The sequence below is a fragment of the Schistocerca piceifrons genome, chromosome X (genome assembly GCF_021461385.2).
Source record: "Schistocerca piceifrons isolate TAMUIC-IGC-003096 chromosome X, iqSchPice1.1, whole genome shotgun sequence".
Lineage (NCBI taxonomy): Eukaryota > Metazoa > Arthropoda > Insecta > Orthoptera > Acrididae > Schistocerca > Schistocerca piceifrons.
The window spans coordinates 256,162,213-256,178,637 of NC_060149.1; the positions used below are offsets into that span (position 1 = coordinate 256,162,213).

The window sequence follows — 16,425 nt, forward strand, 5'->3', positions numbered from 1 at the left end:
GGACGATAAATAGTTTGGACAAGAAGAGAATAGAAGCTTTCGAAATGTGGTGCTACAGAAGAATGCTGAAGATTAGATGGGTAGATCACATAACTAATGAGGAAGTATTGAATAGGATTGGGGAGAAGAGAAGTTTGTGGCACAACTTGACCAGAAGAAGGGATCGGTTGGTAGGACATGTTCTGAGGCATCAAGGGATCACCAATTTAGTATTGGAGGGCAGCGTGGAGGGTAAAAATCGTAGGGGGAGACCAAGAGATGAATACACTAAGCAGATTCAGAAGGATGTAGGTTGCAGTAGGTATTGGGAGATGAAAAAGCTTGCACAGGATAGAGTAGCATGGAGAGCTGCATCAAACCAGTCTCAGGACTGAAGACCACAACAACAACAAGTGACTTAAATTACTTCACAACACTGAGGGGTATCTACTTCCAAATTACTCATAGTGGCAGCTATTCTTGATTTGAATTCTATAATATTTACTGAATCTTCTTTGGTGAAAGAATTTTGGAAGACCATGTTTAGTAACTCCGCCTTAGTTGTGCTGTTGTTGGCAACATTACCATTGCTGTCGTGCAGATTTTAAGACAGAGTTTCCATGTCAAAACTATTTAAAACAACTCATATTGAAGTCCACACCAGATTTCAAGCATCTGTCACCAATTGTGCACCGATAAAGGAAAAATTGTGCTCTTTGCTGGTGTAAGTTTCATAATTAAGCCCAAAGAGCTGCAACAATAGAATGAGTATAAAATATTGTTGATTGGTTCTTGGTAAATTGTGTATCATATAGAAAAAATAATTTTTCCATTCTGTGCAAGGGCAGATATGTTATCTTTAATACCAATAAAGAACAGGGAAAGGAAATATGTAAAACCGATTGTTCACAATTCCTGGTTGGGCATATTGATCAGAACTTGAATTGGAAATCACATGCTGTATTACATGAGACATTTTCAGAAATTAAGTGAGCTAATTTTTTATATCTGTTGTAGAAAAAGTATATTAAAAAAAAAGAGATATTATTGATACACTTGTTGACTATTTTTCCACATAATCGCCATCCCATTCAGTGCATGTGGTGAGTTGCATCCCAAGCTTCCTGATGCTTTCCTTGAATAACTCTTCCGCCAGCTCCGTCCTCCACTTCTGAACTTCTTTCTGCACCTGCTCTTGAGTTAAACATTTGATTCCACTCATGGTGGGCCTTCAGGGAGGTGAAATGAAGATAATATGAAGGCACAAAGACAGGGGAATATGGGGGTGGGGAGTCTAAGAGCACTTTGGTGGCTAAGGCTGTGTGAGGTGTCATGCAATAAGCCCACTCCCTTCGTCAGAATCCTCTCCTTTTGTTTTGACTGCTCCTTTTGTGTTTTTTAGAGTCTCACGATGTTGGGAATTGCTGGTGAGGAAGAAATTCAACCAAAATGATATCCTTTTGGTCCCAAAACATTGAGACCATGATTTTTTGCTCAAAATTGTGGTTTTGAATTTTTTGGCAGATGGGGAACTGGTGTGACGCCACTGTGGTGACTGTCTTTTAGTCTCAGGCAGCTAATGAGCCACCTACGTTTCATCTCCAGTCACAAGAGAGCTTCCCGCCCCCCAGGGGACTCACAACCACAACTCTTTGGTAGGTTTGTGCTTGGCTACCACGGGGCCTCAGCCTTTCTGGCTCTTTTCCCTTCCATGATGCATATTTATCCTCTTGCTATTCTTTTTCCCCTCCTTTGGAGAAGGTGTCCAGGATGCTTTCGGAAATGTGTTTTGCATTTTCAGTAGCCGGTATCAGAACAATCTCTCCACTGTTTTTTGTTCCTTTTTTTCCTTCTTCGTTACCCTTCTCGTATCCTTCCTCTGCTTTGGTGTTTGAGGTTTTTCTTTTTCCTCCCTGTGTTATCCTGAAGGCCGGGCCATGCATGTGACTGGTAACAGGTGACCGGGTAACGCGTAATTCCCAGCCCCGGGTCGACAGGTAGGGTTCGCATGTACCCCCTGGTACAGGCCAAGTCCAGGCTGCTACCTTCTCAAACTGTCGATTGGACCCTCTTGTCAGGTGTTGGGGAGGTGTGACCTACGGTGTGAACGATCACCTAAGGCAGATGTGCTCCCCTCTGAGATGGGGGGGGGGGGGGGGGCAGTTCGAAGGAGCACACCATCAGAGATGCTGGCAATCTTGGGGGCAGTGAACCAATCTTCGCCTTCACTGTCAATGTCTACTAAACGTAAATGGAATGAGGCTAATGATTCAAAGAAACCTCCCAGCTGCACCACGGTTCCTTGTGGTTTCATGCACTGAAAATGGTCAGTCTTTGCTATGATAAATATGTTTATTATTCTGAAAGGTGTTGATGCAGTTGCCAGCCCTGTGAAATCCTGCTTTCATTTACGCAATGGCACTTTGCTTTTGGAGACTACTTCCGATTCTCAAGCACAACCACTGCTCGCAGCCTTGCTCCTCCACGGCTATCCTATTTGTGTTGAGGCCCATCGAACATTGAATTCTTCACATGGTGTTATTTACACTAGGCTGCTCGATGGTCTGACTGAGGCAGAAATCTGAACGTACTTCTCTGATCAGGGTGTCACTGCCTTCCATTGGATGACGATAAAGGCGAATGCATATGTAGTGCCCACACGCACTGTTTTTTCACCATCAAAGTTCAAAGCAGGGTACGGAGTTATCACAGTCAGATAACTGCTACCAGTGTCACACTCAAATGTCCTGTTGACACCCAGCCAAATGTGTAACCTGCGGTAGGGATGCTCATGAGAGTGATTGTCCACCTCCTTCTCCCTGCTTTATCAATTGTGATGGCGAACGTGCTGCCGCCTCCTGAGATTGTCCAGCGTGTCTCTATGAGCGCGCTGTCCATGAGATCTGGGTGAAGGAAAAAGTGCCTTACCCAGTCGCTCGCAAATTGTTGGCTAGTCGGAAGCCCTGCGACCTACCATCTGGCACTTACAGTACTGTTCTTGCTACATCTCACTCCACAAAGGATATGGCCACACAGACATGTGACCTCAAATTCAGCACCACAGTTGTAAAATACCCAGTGTCATTGTAGCATCCCCGTCTCCTGGATGCTCCTCGCAGCTGTGCAACAAGCCACCCTCACAAGGCAAAATCACCTGCTACACAACCGGCAGGTTTGAGAGGACAGATGGAATACTCCCACGAAGACTTCTTATGTCCCTCCTGCCAACAAACATCTGAGTCTTCCTCTGCTAACCGGAAAGGCTCCAAGAAATCAATCAAAGGCAAACGGTCTTCTCCTTGTTCCATCATCTTTCGGGAGTGCACTCGGGACAGCGACAATTCTTCTTGCGATATTTCGGCTAGAAACCTCCCAGCCATCTTCAAGGCGAGTCGGAGACTAAGGCTGGGATGATGATGGCTGGGAGGTTTCTAGCTGAAATATCGCAAGAAGAATTGTCACTGTCCCGAGTGCACGCCCGAAAGATGATGGAACATTATGTCCGCCGGGAAAACTTCAAGGGTCTTCTCCTTCACTGACGTGGATATCTTCTTTCACTGTGTCACCATATGATACCCTCACCTGGCCAACCTCTGGTCACTGGTGTGCGCTGTCAACCGTTTTTCTGCCCTGGACTCCACAGACTTGCAGAAAGAGAATGCCGACACCTCTGTAGATCTCATGGAGCAGGATCCTTCAGCCTCTGTACCTTGTAGCAGTGAGTCTTCAAAGGCTGGCAGTCGGCAGCATGTAGGTGACACACCTTCATTTTCTCACTCCTGCCCTTTTCTCGTCATGACTCTCCTCCAAAGGAACGTTCACGGCCTTCGATCCAATAAAAAGGACGTATGGCTGCTTTTGGAATCACAGCATCCACATGTTTTCTGCTTCCAGAAAACAAAATTGTGTCCTCATAATTACTTTGAGACCTCACATTTCTTCCCGGTCCGCTTTGACCTTCGCCCCCTGAGGACAGCATTCTATCTCAAGGGAGAGTCATGCAGCTCATCTGGGATGACATTCATAGTCAACCTATATCCCTGACTACTTAGCTTCAAACAGTTGTAGTCCAAATTTTCCTTCCTCACTTCACCTTTCCCCTTTGTTCCGTTTACATTCCTCTGTCATTTAGTGTCACCAGGGTTGGCTTCCTCCAGTGTAATCGACAACTCCCTCACCCCTTTCTGGTGCTCGGTGACTAATGTGTACCATCCCCTTTGGGGCTTTCACAGAACCTGTCAGAGAGGTGCCCTGTTGGCTCTCCTTTTCGATCAGCTTAACTTCATCTGCCTTAACACGGGAGCACCCATGTACATGCACACCCAAGCTTTCTAAGGCCGGCTAGACACTTTACTCCTCCTTGGGAACCTTTGGTGACCAACATTTCCCCATTCGTAATGACCAGATAGAATATCTTACAAACATTATCCTTACCACTGTGGAATGTTCCATTCCTAGCATTTCCTCTTCACCGCGCCATGTCCCGGTCCCTTGGTGGACTAAGGCATGCTGTGATGCAATTTGTGTGCAGTGATGTGCCTTCTGCGTTTTTAGCCGTCATCCTACAAAGGCATACTGCATTCATTGTAAACAGTTGCGTGCACTGTGTTGTCACATTCTTCGGGATAGCAATAAAGCTAGCTGGATTTACTTTACTAGTTCTTTTAACAGTTCCCCTCCCTTTTCTGTTGTGTGGGCCAACTTCTGACAGCTCTCTGGGACCAAGGTCCATTCCCCAATTTTCGGCTTGACAGTAGCAGATGATGTCATAGTGGACCCTATTGCTATCTTGAACACCTTGGGCTGCTATTGTGTGGAGATTTTGAGCTCCACCCACTATTACCCTGCCTTCCTCCATTGGAAACAAGTGAGAGTCTTTTGGGTGATGCCCTTCTCTTCTCAGAATAGTGAGTGCTACTTTTACTATGAGGGAACTAAATCATGCTCTCATTTCATCCTGATGCCTCACCCCAGAGCCGGATGATGTTCACATTCAGATGTTGCAGAACCTTTCTCTTGTGGACAAGCACTTTCTCCTTCATACGTACAATCGCATCTGGCCAGAGGGCAAGTTTCCCAGTTGCTGGCATGAAGCAACTGTCATACCCATACATAAGCCTGGTAAGGGCAAACACCTTCCTTCTAGTTATTGCCCCATTTCTCTCACCAACTTTGTTCGCAAGGTGATGGAACATATGATTTGTGCCCAGTTGGTATGGTGGCTTGAGTCTCGAAATTTACAAACCACTGCACAGTGTGGATTTTGAGCATGCTATTCTACAGCTGACCATCTTGTCACTTTGTCAACCCTCGTCATGACTTGTTCTCTGTGGAAATACCAGACTGTGGATATGTTTTTCGATCTGGAGAAAGCCTACAACACCTGCTGGAGAACTTGTATCCTCCGTACTCTCTACACGTGGGGCTTCCATCGCCGCATGCCCTGCTTCCTTCAGGAATTTTTAAAAGATCGAGTTTTCAACGCATGTGTGGGTTCTGCGTTGTTGGACACGTTTATCTAGGAAAACGGCTTGTCTCAGTTTTTGTCCTGAGCGTTGTCCTCTGTACTATTGCCATTAACCCTATTATGGCCTGTCTTGTGCTGGACATCTCTAGCTCTCATTTCATTGATGGTTTTGCGATCTATTGCAATTCTCTGTGGACTTGTTTCCTTGAGCACCGGCTTCAGCAGTGTCTTGGTTGTCTACTCATGGAGCATTGACAGTGGCTTTTACTGTTCCACTGACAAAACCATTTGTATGAATTTCTGGCAGCACAATTGGTTTCTTCCATCGTCTTTACATCTTGGGCCTGTTGCTCTTCCATTTGTTGAAACTATGAAATTCGTGGGGCTCATGCTTGGCAGGAAACTTCCTTGGTTCTTCCATATGTCTTACCTGGACGCCCGCTGTACGCAGGCCCTCAAAGTCCTATGTGTCCTCAGCAGTACTTCCTGGGGAGCGGATCAGACCATTCTCCTCCCTTTGTACCGGTTCCATGTCCGTTCGAAACTAGACTATGGGTGTTTCGTTTTTGCATCATCACATCCATCTCTCTTATGGCATTTTAATACTAACCATCATCGTGACATCTGTTTGGCTACTGGCGTGTTTTACTCTAGCCTGGTTGAGAGTCTGTATGCCAAAGCTGTCGAACTACCACTGTTGTACCGTTGTGACTTTTTCCTCAGCAGATACACACGTTGTTTGTCTGCCATGCCTGGCCACCCATCCTACACCTCCTTCTTTGATGACTCCTTTGATCACCAGTATGGGACATGTTGCTCTTCTCTTTTACTTCCTGGAGTTTGCTTTCAGCTCTTGCTCTGGCAGCTTAACTTCTTGCTACCTGCCACTTTCCTGATGGGTGTGAGCCCTTCACCACCTTGGCTTTGTGCGGCAGCTCGTGTTCACCTTGGCCTTCATTCGCTTCCTAAGGACACAGCTCCAGGCTCGCTCTATCACCATAAGTTTCACGACCTTCTCACGGAACTTTGTTATTGTACCTTTGTGTACACTGGTGGCTTTCGGACAGACTGTGGTGTCGGGTGTGCCTTCGTCATTACCACAGATTATTTTTTAGTATCGGCTTCTGGAACACTGCTCAGTACTCACAGCAGAGAACTTCACCCTGTACCAGGCAACGCAATACATCTAACAACACAGGCTTTTCAATTGAGCCATCTGCTCCGAATCTCTGTGCCCTTCAGAGGGTCTGTATCCTGTACACCCACCATCTCTTAGTGCAAAGGGTCCAGGAAAGCTGTAACTTGCTCACTCTTGATGGAGTCACTGTGATGTTTATGTGGGTTCCTGATCACGTCGGCCTGATGGGAAATGAGGCTGCTGCCAAGGCTGCAGTCCTCGTACCTCGGTCCGCTAGTTCTTCCATTCCCTCTGATGATATGTGTGTTGCTATCTGTCAGCAGGTGGTGTCACTTTGGCATCACTACTAGTCCTCCCTTCAAGGGAACAAGCTGCAGTGAATTAAGCCTCTCCCAGTGGCTTGGACGACCTCCTCTCGGCCCTCTCGCCATGAGGAGATCATTTTGGTTAGGTTGCATGTTGGTCACTATCTTTTTAGCCATCAGCATTTGTTAAGTGGTGCTCCCCCACCACTTTGTGCTCATTGCCCTCAACCTTTGATGGTTCACCATTTCCTGATAAAATACCCTTTTTTTAACCACTTACTTTCTAATGTATTTTTGCATTTTAGTGAGTGATGCATGGGCTGTCGACTGCGTTTTACTTTTTATCCATCATAGCAGTATGGTGAGGGACATTATCTTTAGTTCAGGGCCTCCGTTTCTCTACGATGTATTTTATGGATCTTTCTCAAAGTTCCTTGGTTTTAGCGGTCTTTCCTTCTGTCGATTGGGCTTAACATGTAGTTGTTTTAACTCCTTTTTTGTCTTTGTGTCCTACGGATCTGACATGGGCACGTATGACCCTAGTCATTTTTGCGCCCTAAAACAAAACAAAGCAAATAATAGAGCTCAGAAAATCCTCACCCTCCAATTCAAGCTGCTCTAGGAACTCATGGGCACTATTGACCCGAGTTTTCTTGTGCTGCTCTTTCCCTTGTTTTTGGACCCACCACATGCAGTTTCCAGTATTCCAGGATTTCTGTGAATGTCTCATATGAATGTTCTGAAGAGTTGTGAAGACATTGCAGAAATTTTATCCACTGTCAATCAGCACATTATTCACAAACAGTTTCCTTGACTTTTTGCACCAACTCAGTAGTCAAAGTGGAAGGTCTTCCACACCTCAGTTCATCATAAACATTTGTTGTGCCTCCTCTAAACTCCTAAAACACACTTTGTATTCACAACACCTTCACCATAAACCATTTTCATCTGTGAAAAAGTTTCAGTAGGTGTTATTCCTTCTGCGAGTAGGAAATGGATCGCAGCATGTGACTCTCACTCAACGGGATCTCTCATCTACATCTTTCACACAACTGGTCGCTATGATGTGAGTTTACGTACTACCATGTTCCAGCAATGATCACTCTGGTCAAGGGATCCCTCTCTAGCACTCAGTGTTGCCATCTCTCGGAGAACAAAAAGACCACAGCCCCCTATGGTCACAGTACACTTCACTTTCTGAACGTGTCTCGTGAATCTTCTCAAACACATCAGGTTAGAAACATTTGTTCTGTATGCACTTTCTAATTTTGATGACGAAAGCATCAGAATACTGTATTAGCTTACTTTTTGTACCTCCACTCTTTGACACTATATGAATATTTTTGTGGGGCAATTCCACACTTTGGCACAAAGTATTCATTGCACAGAGAAATACTAATAATAATGTCTGATATCCATCCTTGAACTTCATTTACTCCCTTATTAGGTGTGCTTGAAAAAAAAACAGGTATTGATCAAAAACAATAGTAGTTTTTATCAGTATAAAACTAGGGAGAAGAGTAGCCTCTCCACCATCTGCAACTTAACCTGTCTTGCACAGGAAAGAGCTAAGTATAAAGCCATGAAAATATGTGACCACCTCCCTTATGAATTAAAGGTGCTGGCTGAAAATGAAAATTTTAATAACAAAGTGAAATCATTGCTACTTGCCAAATACTTCTATTCCATAAATAAATTTCTCAGTAGACAGTATTTATGTGGCTGGGTTACATCTACTCAATTTTGTTGTAGATTAAGATTAAAGTAAATGATACAGTTATGTAAATGGCCCACAGCTAGCCATATTTTCACTGAATAAATGTATCTTATTAGTGAACCTACTGCCACATTCTGCATCATCTACATCTACATCTACATTTATACTCCGCAAGCCACCCAACGGTGTGTGGTGGAGGGCACTTTACATGCTACTGTCATTATCTCCCTTTTCTGTTCCAGTCGCGTATGGTTTGCGGGAAGAGCGACTGTCTGAAAGCCTCCGTGCGCCCTCGAATCTCTCTAATTTTACATTCGTGATCTCTTCGGGAGGTATAAGTAGGGGGAGGGGGAAGCAATATATTTGATACCTCATCCAGAAACGCACCCACTTGAAACCTGGCGAGCAAGCTACACCGCGATGCAGAGCGCTTCTCTTGCAGAGTCCGCCACTTGAGTTTGCTACACACCTCCGTAACGCTATCACGGTTACCAAATAACCCTGTTACGAAACGCGCCGCTCTTCTTTGGATCTTCTCTATCTCCTCCGTCAACCCGATCTGGTACAGATCCCACACTGATGAGCAATACTCAAGTATAGGTCGAACGAGTGTTTTGTAAGCCACCTCCTTTGTTGATGGACTACATTTTCTAAGGACTCTTCCAATGAATCTCAACCTGGTACCCGCCTTACCAACAATTAATTTTATATGATCATTCCACTTCAAATCGTTCCGCACCCATACTCCCAGATATTTTACAGAAGTAACTGCTACCAGTGTGTGTTCCGCTATCATATAATCATACAATAAAGGATCCTTCTTTCTATCTATTCGCAATACATTACATTTGTCTATGTTAAGGGTTAGTTGCCACTCCCTGCACCAAATGCCCATCCGCTGCAGATCTTCCTGCATTTCGCTGCAATTTTCTAATGCTGCAACTTCTCTGTATAGTACAGCATCATCCGTGAACAGCCGCATGGAACTTCTGACACTATCTACTAGGTCATTTATATATATTGTGAAAAGCAATGGTCCCATAACACTCCCCTGTGGCATGCCAGAGGTTACTTTAATGTCTGTAGACGTCTCTCCATTGATAACAACATGCTGTGTTCTGTTTGCTAAAAACTCTTCAATCCAGCCACACAGCTGGTCTGATATTCTGTAGGCTCTTACTTTGTTTATCAGGCAACAGTGCGGAACTGTATCGAACGCCTTCCGGAAGTCAAGGAAAATAGCATCTACCTGGGAGCCTGTATGTAATATTTTCTGGGTCTCTTGAACAAATAAAGCGAGTTGGGTCTCACACAATCGCTGTTTCCGGAATCCATGTTGATTGCTACAGAGTAGATTCTGGGTTTCCAAAAACGATATGACACTCGAGCATAAAACATGTTCTAAAATTCTACAACAAATCGACGTCAGAGATATAGGTCTATAGTTTTGCGCATCTGCTCGACGACCCTTCTTGAAGACTGGGACTACCTGTGCTCTTTTCCAATCATTTGGAACCTTCCGTTCCTCTAGAGACTTGCGGTACACGGCTGTTAGAAGGGGGGCAAGTTCTTTCACGTATCACGTACTCTGTGTAGAATCGAATTGGTATCCCATCAGGTCCAGTGGACTTTCCTCTGTTGAGTGATTCCAGTTGCTTTTCTATTCCTTGGACACTTATTTCAATCTCAGCCATTTTTTCGTTTGTGCGAGGATTTAGAGAAGGAACTGCAGTGCGGTCTTCCTCTGTGAAACAGCTTTGGAAAAAGGTGTTTAGTATTTCAGCTTTACGCATGTCATCTTCTGTTTCAATGCCATCATCATCATCATCATCCCAGAGTGTCTAGATATGCTGTTTTGAGCCACTTACTGATTTAACGTAGGACCAGAACTTCCTAGGATTTTCTGTCAAGTCGGTACATAGAATTTTACTTTCGAATTCACTGAACGCTTCACGCATAGCCCTCCTTACGCTATCTTTGACATTATTTAGCTTCTGTTTGTCTGAGAGGTTTTGGCTGCATTTAAACTTGGAGTGAAGCTCTCTTTGCTTTCGCAGTAGTTTCCTAACATTGTTGTTGAACCACGGTGGGTTTTTCCTGTCCCTCACAGTTTTACTCAGCACGTACCTGTCTAAAACGCATTTTACGATTGCCTTAAACTTTTTCCATAAACACTCAACATTGTCAGTGTCGGAACAGAAATTTTCGTTTTGATCTGTTAGGTAGTCTGAAATCTGCCTTCTATTACTCTTGCTAAACAGATAAACCTTCCTCCCTCTTTTTATATTCCTATTAACTTCCATATTCAGGGATGATGCAACGGCCTTATGATCACTGATTCCCTGTTCTGCACATACAGAGTTGAAAAGTTCGGGTCTGTTTGTTATCAGTAGGTCCAAGATGTTATTTCCACGAGTCGGTTCTCTGTTTAATTGCTCGAGGTAATTTTCAGATAGTGCACTCAGTATAATGTCACTCGATGCTCTGTCCCTACCACCTGTCCTAAACATCTGAGTGTCCCAGTCTATATCTGGTAAATTGAAATCTCCACCTAAGACTATAACATGCTGAGAAAATTTATGTGAAATGTATTCCAAATTTTCTCTCAGTTGTTCTGCCACTAATGCTGCTGAGTCGGGAGGTCGGTAAAAGGAGCCAATTATTAACCTAGCTCGGTTGTTGAGTGTAACCTCCACCCATAATAATTCATCATGGTGATGTGTCATCAGTATGATTCACAAAAAAAGGCCAAAAACAAAACTCAGTAGACTAAACCAAACTTCGAACACAGCATTTACTGTACACAGACCACTATCTGCTGTCTGTACAGTAACGGTGTCAAGACAGGGTTGTAGCCTCTCCCCGATGTTATTCAATCTGTATATTGAGCAAGCAATAAAGGAAACAAAAGAAAAATTTGGTGGAGGTATTAAAATCCATGGAGAAGAAATAAAAACTTTGAGGTTTGCCGATGATATTGTGATTCTGTCAGAGACAGCAAAGGACCTGGAAGAGCAGTTGAATGGAATGGACAGTGTCTTGAAAGGAGGATATAAGATGAACATCAACAAAAGCAAAATGAGGATAATGGAATGTAGCCGAATTAAATCGGGTGATGCTGAGGGAATTAGATTAGGAGATGAGACACTTAAAGTAGTAAAGGAGTTGTGCTATTTGGGGAGTAAAATAACTGATGATGGTCGAAGCAGAGAGGATGTAAAATGTAGACTCGCAGTGGCAAGGAAATCGTTTCTGAAGAAGAGAAATTTGTTTACATCGAGTATAGATTTAAGTGTTAGGAAGTCATTTCTGAAAGTATTTGTATGGAGTGTAGCCATGTATGGAAGTGAAACATGGACAATAAATAGTTTGGACAAGAAGAGAATAGAAGCTTTCAAAATGTGGTGCTATAGAAGAATGCTGAAGATTAGATGGGTAGATCACATAACTAACGAGGAGGTAGTGAATAGAATTGGAGAGAAGAGAAATTTGTGGCACAACTTGATTAGAAGAAGGTATCGGTTGGTAGGGCATATTCTGAGGCACCAAGGGATCACCAATTTAGTATTGGAGGGCAGCATGGAGGGTAAAAATTGTAGAGGGAGACCAAGAGATGAATACGCTAAACAGATTCAGAAGGATGTAGGTTGCAGTAGGTACTGGGAGATGAAGAAGCTTGCACAGGATAGAGTAGCATGGAGAGCTGCATTAAACCAGTCTCTGGACTGAAGACAACAACAACAACAACAACAACAACAACAGCCTATATGGAAAATACACACTGAGTCCAAATATTCTGATAAATTTTCACACTCTGATAAACCATTTATTACAGGGCTCACATCTATTTATAAAAGGCAGCTGGATTTATGAATAGTCAGTTGTTGTTTTACTATAGTTCTATTCTTCTTGGGAATGTTGGCGGAAGTATCCAGCCAGAGTTTGACATCATTAACTGTCGGTGTCCACAATGAAAGCTATGATATGAAATCAATATTGACCTCTCCACATGTACTACTTTTATTAAGTCTTAGAAGTTTCATTTCTAATTGCCGAATGAAGTTTAAAATATTTTTTATTGGTGGTTTGTAGTCTGTCAGAAATGCTGTCTTGTGTGTTTCCAAGTGTTTTACTGAAAGACAGCATTCAGAAAGCTGTTCCATGCAATCCTCACTGAGTTCTCTGGACTGGGGCTTTGTTTCACTTTATATAGACACTCCTCCTTTTTCTGATATGCCTACAGTAATGGGATACTACTGTACATATCTAGGTGCATCTGTTCATTTTGTGTGCCTTCCAAATGATGTTCAGTTATATATAATACATCTCTAGAAATACTTTTAGATTTTTCAATTTCCTGTAGCGATAAGAGAAGCCCTCTTTCTTATTTAATGAGATTCTCATCTTTTGATGGAAAAGGCCAGTTTTCCTTTGTGCTGGCAAAACTGCCATTTTTTGTTTCTCCACTGATAGTTGCAACTATGTCTATAGTTATTTGGCAGGCCTCTCTTTCAGAAACATTTGCCCCAAAAAACATCTGGTGAAAATACTGTGAAAAATAGGGACTGTACAGAGAGCCTACAGTTACTATGAATGCATGTGGAAGTTAGTTGTCCAAGTAACCTGTACCAGATACATGTTATAGTTGGCACATGAGCGATGGGTCACAGCATCACCGAGGAAGCGATGAAGTGGGGATTTTCCCGTATGACAGTTTCACAAGTGTACCATGAATATAAGGAATCTGGTAAAACATCAACTCTCCGATATTGTTGTGGCTGGAAAAAGGTCCTGCAAGAATGGGCCCAATGACAACTGAAGAGAATCGTTCAGCATGACAGGAAATCAACCCTTCCACAAGTTGCTGCAGATTTCAGTGCTGGGCCATCAACAAGTATCAGTGTGCGAACCATTCAACGAAACATCATCAATATGAGTTTTTGGAGCCGAAGGCCCACTCGTGTACTCTTGATGACTGCACAATACAAAGCTTTACACTTTGCCTGGGCCCATCAACACTGACATTGGACTGTTGATGACTGGAAACGTGCTGCCTGGTCAGACGAGTCTCTTTTCAAATTGCATCAAGCAGGTGAACATGTACAGGTACGGACACAACCTCATGAATCCATTGACCGTGCATGTCAGCAGGGGACTGTTCAAGATGGTAGAAGATCTGTGGAGCATTTGCAGTTGGAGTGATATGGGACCCCTGATACATCTATACGACTCTTGACAGGTGACATGTATGTAAGCATCCTGTCTGATCACCTGCATCTATTCGTGTCCATTGTGCATTCCGACGGTTGTGGGCAATTCCAGCAGGATAAAACAACACTCCACACTCCAGAACTACTACAGAGTGGCTCCAGAAACACTCTTCTGAGTTTAAACACTTCTGCTGGCCACCAAACTCACCAGACATGAACATTATTGAGCATATTTTGGATGCCTTGCCACATACTGTTCAGAAGAGATCTCCATCCCCTTGTATTCTTATGGATTTATGGACAGCCCTGCAGGATTCATGGTGTACATTTCCTCCAGCACTACATCAGACGTTAGTTGAGTCCCTGCCACATCACGCTGCGGAGCTACTGCTTGCTCGTGGGGGCCCTACACGATATTAGGCAGGTATACCCGTTTCTTTGGCTTTTCAGTGTAGATAGACCATGCTGTGAGTATTGTGACCATGAGAGGCATGACACTTCCATCACAGCTTCGTAAAACTTAGCACTTACGTTTGCAGCCAACATATAGCATAGTGTCTTATGTTTGTCACCATAGAGTTACATACTATATGTGTAGCATTTTTTTTTTTTTTTTTTTTTTTTTGCACAAAGAAGTTATCAATGAACAGTCATGACACTAAATGAAATGTTTGATTAAACTTAGCTTGTAAGTAAGACTTCTTAAACGTGTATTCAGACTGGTTAAACAGTATACACAATTGAGTACCTCTTAATTACTGGGTTGGCCATAATAATGGACATTTTACCTGATTGTTCCATCTATTCTTGGAAGTCTATCATGAAAATATTTAAAAAGCACCCTGTATTGCTTATGATCTACAGGGTTAATTTATCACATTAACTGGTTTTCAGCTTACAAGGTCATCATCAGACTTCAACTGACTGTTGTCAACAAAGAAGTTACATTGTTTGTAAACAACATTGGAAAAGATGTTTCCAAACATAAACTGAGAAATAAACACTTTGTTGCACTTCAATTTAAGAGGTAAAAAGTTGGATAAAAATAAATGTAAAGAGAGCAACAGGAAAAATATGAAAACATTCTGGCAGATTAAAATTGTGTGCCACACTGAGGCTCGGACTCAGGACCTTTGCCTTTGTCGAGGAAGTGCTCTACCACTGAGCTGCCCAAGCACGACTCATGACTCATCCTCACAGCTTTAATTCCACCAATACCTCGTCTTCTACCTTCCAAACTTCACAGAAGCTCTCCTGCGAAACTTGCAGAACTAGCGCTCCTGGAAGAAAGGATATTGCGGAGACATGGCTTTGCAGGAGAGCTTCTGTGAAGTTTGGAAGGTAGGAGATGACGTACTGATGGAATTAAAGTTGAGAAGACAAGGTACTGGTGGAATTAAAGCTGAGAGGACAGGTCATGAGTTATGCTTGAGTAGCTCATTGATAAAGCACTTGACCGCGAAAGGCAAAGGTCCCGAGTTCGAGTCTCGGTCCAGCACACAGTTTTAATCTGCCAGGAAGTTTCCATATCAGCGCACACTCCATTGCAGAGTGAAAATTTCATTCAGGAAAAACATTAACACTATACTCGAAAACCATGCATAAACAACACTTTACTTAAATAAACGAACCAAGTAAAATAAAATATATGATTAGGCAACTCCAAGAGGTAATTAACGTGGAAGGTGATATAGAAACCAATTAAAAGAAAGAATTAGCAATTGTAACAATAGAACATGCTGATTACATAGGCAATTTCAATAAATACAGGAAATGAAATGTGAAGGAACAGGCAGTGTGGCAGGTAATGGAAAACTGAGAGGATTGTGTGAAGTTTAGAAGAGGGGAAATTTTAAGCTGTGTTTGGTCATTTAAGATTAGATCAGGGCTGTGAGCTAGGTGTTGGTTGATTTCCAGGACCTCCAGCAGAGGCCTTTGGCCTTTGTTTTGCCAAGTGAATGACATATGACTGTGACTGATAGTTGTGGCCATGACTTAGTACATATTCAGCAAATGTGGAGTCAGGATTCTGCAACCTCCAGCAGCGTAGTTGCTATATATATCTGCCTGCTTTGAACTTATCTGGTGTTGCTGATGAAGGCTAGTCAATTGTGTAGCTCTCATGGTTTATCAATGTACATTCTATCTTGCTGCTTGTCAGTGAACTGCAAAGAATTACATAGACCACTTTTTATGTCGTCTTCCCATGGTTAGTGTCTAGAGTTACATTTATTTAGCAATCATTGCAGTCCTGAATTCATATGAGCTTGAGTTTATGAAAACTGTAGTGTAGAATATTTACTCATTATCAAGATGTTTCTGTCAAGCTGGCAATATGTAGTGTAAATTATACTTGTCCTAAGCATGAATGATTGTTGCTCAGTTTTCTTGTGAGCCCAGTGGGGGGAAACGGTACCTGTCTGATTATAAGAAAGTCAACAGAAATTACTCAGTTGACTATTAGCTGATGTGTTTTGATTCATAATACACTGAATGAGTTAATGGTGCTCAGTTAAGACATTCATAGATGATGTACTTCCACCATAAATTCTTTGTCTGGATGTATCACTCTCATGTAGTCCATATTGATGGTACCTTGCTGGTTTGGT

At 42.9% G+C, this 16,425-nt stretch overlaps 1 protein-coding gene across 3 annotated transcripts in view; it reads left to right on the top strand.

The window, feature by feature from the left end:
* Positions 1-16,425, top strand: part of LOC124722924 (succinate--CoA ligase [GDP-forming] subunit beta, mitochondrial) — a 106,205-nt gene that overhangs the window by 20,136 nt on the left and 69,644 nt on the right. The window lies entirely within an intron of this gene.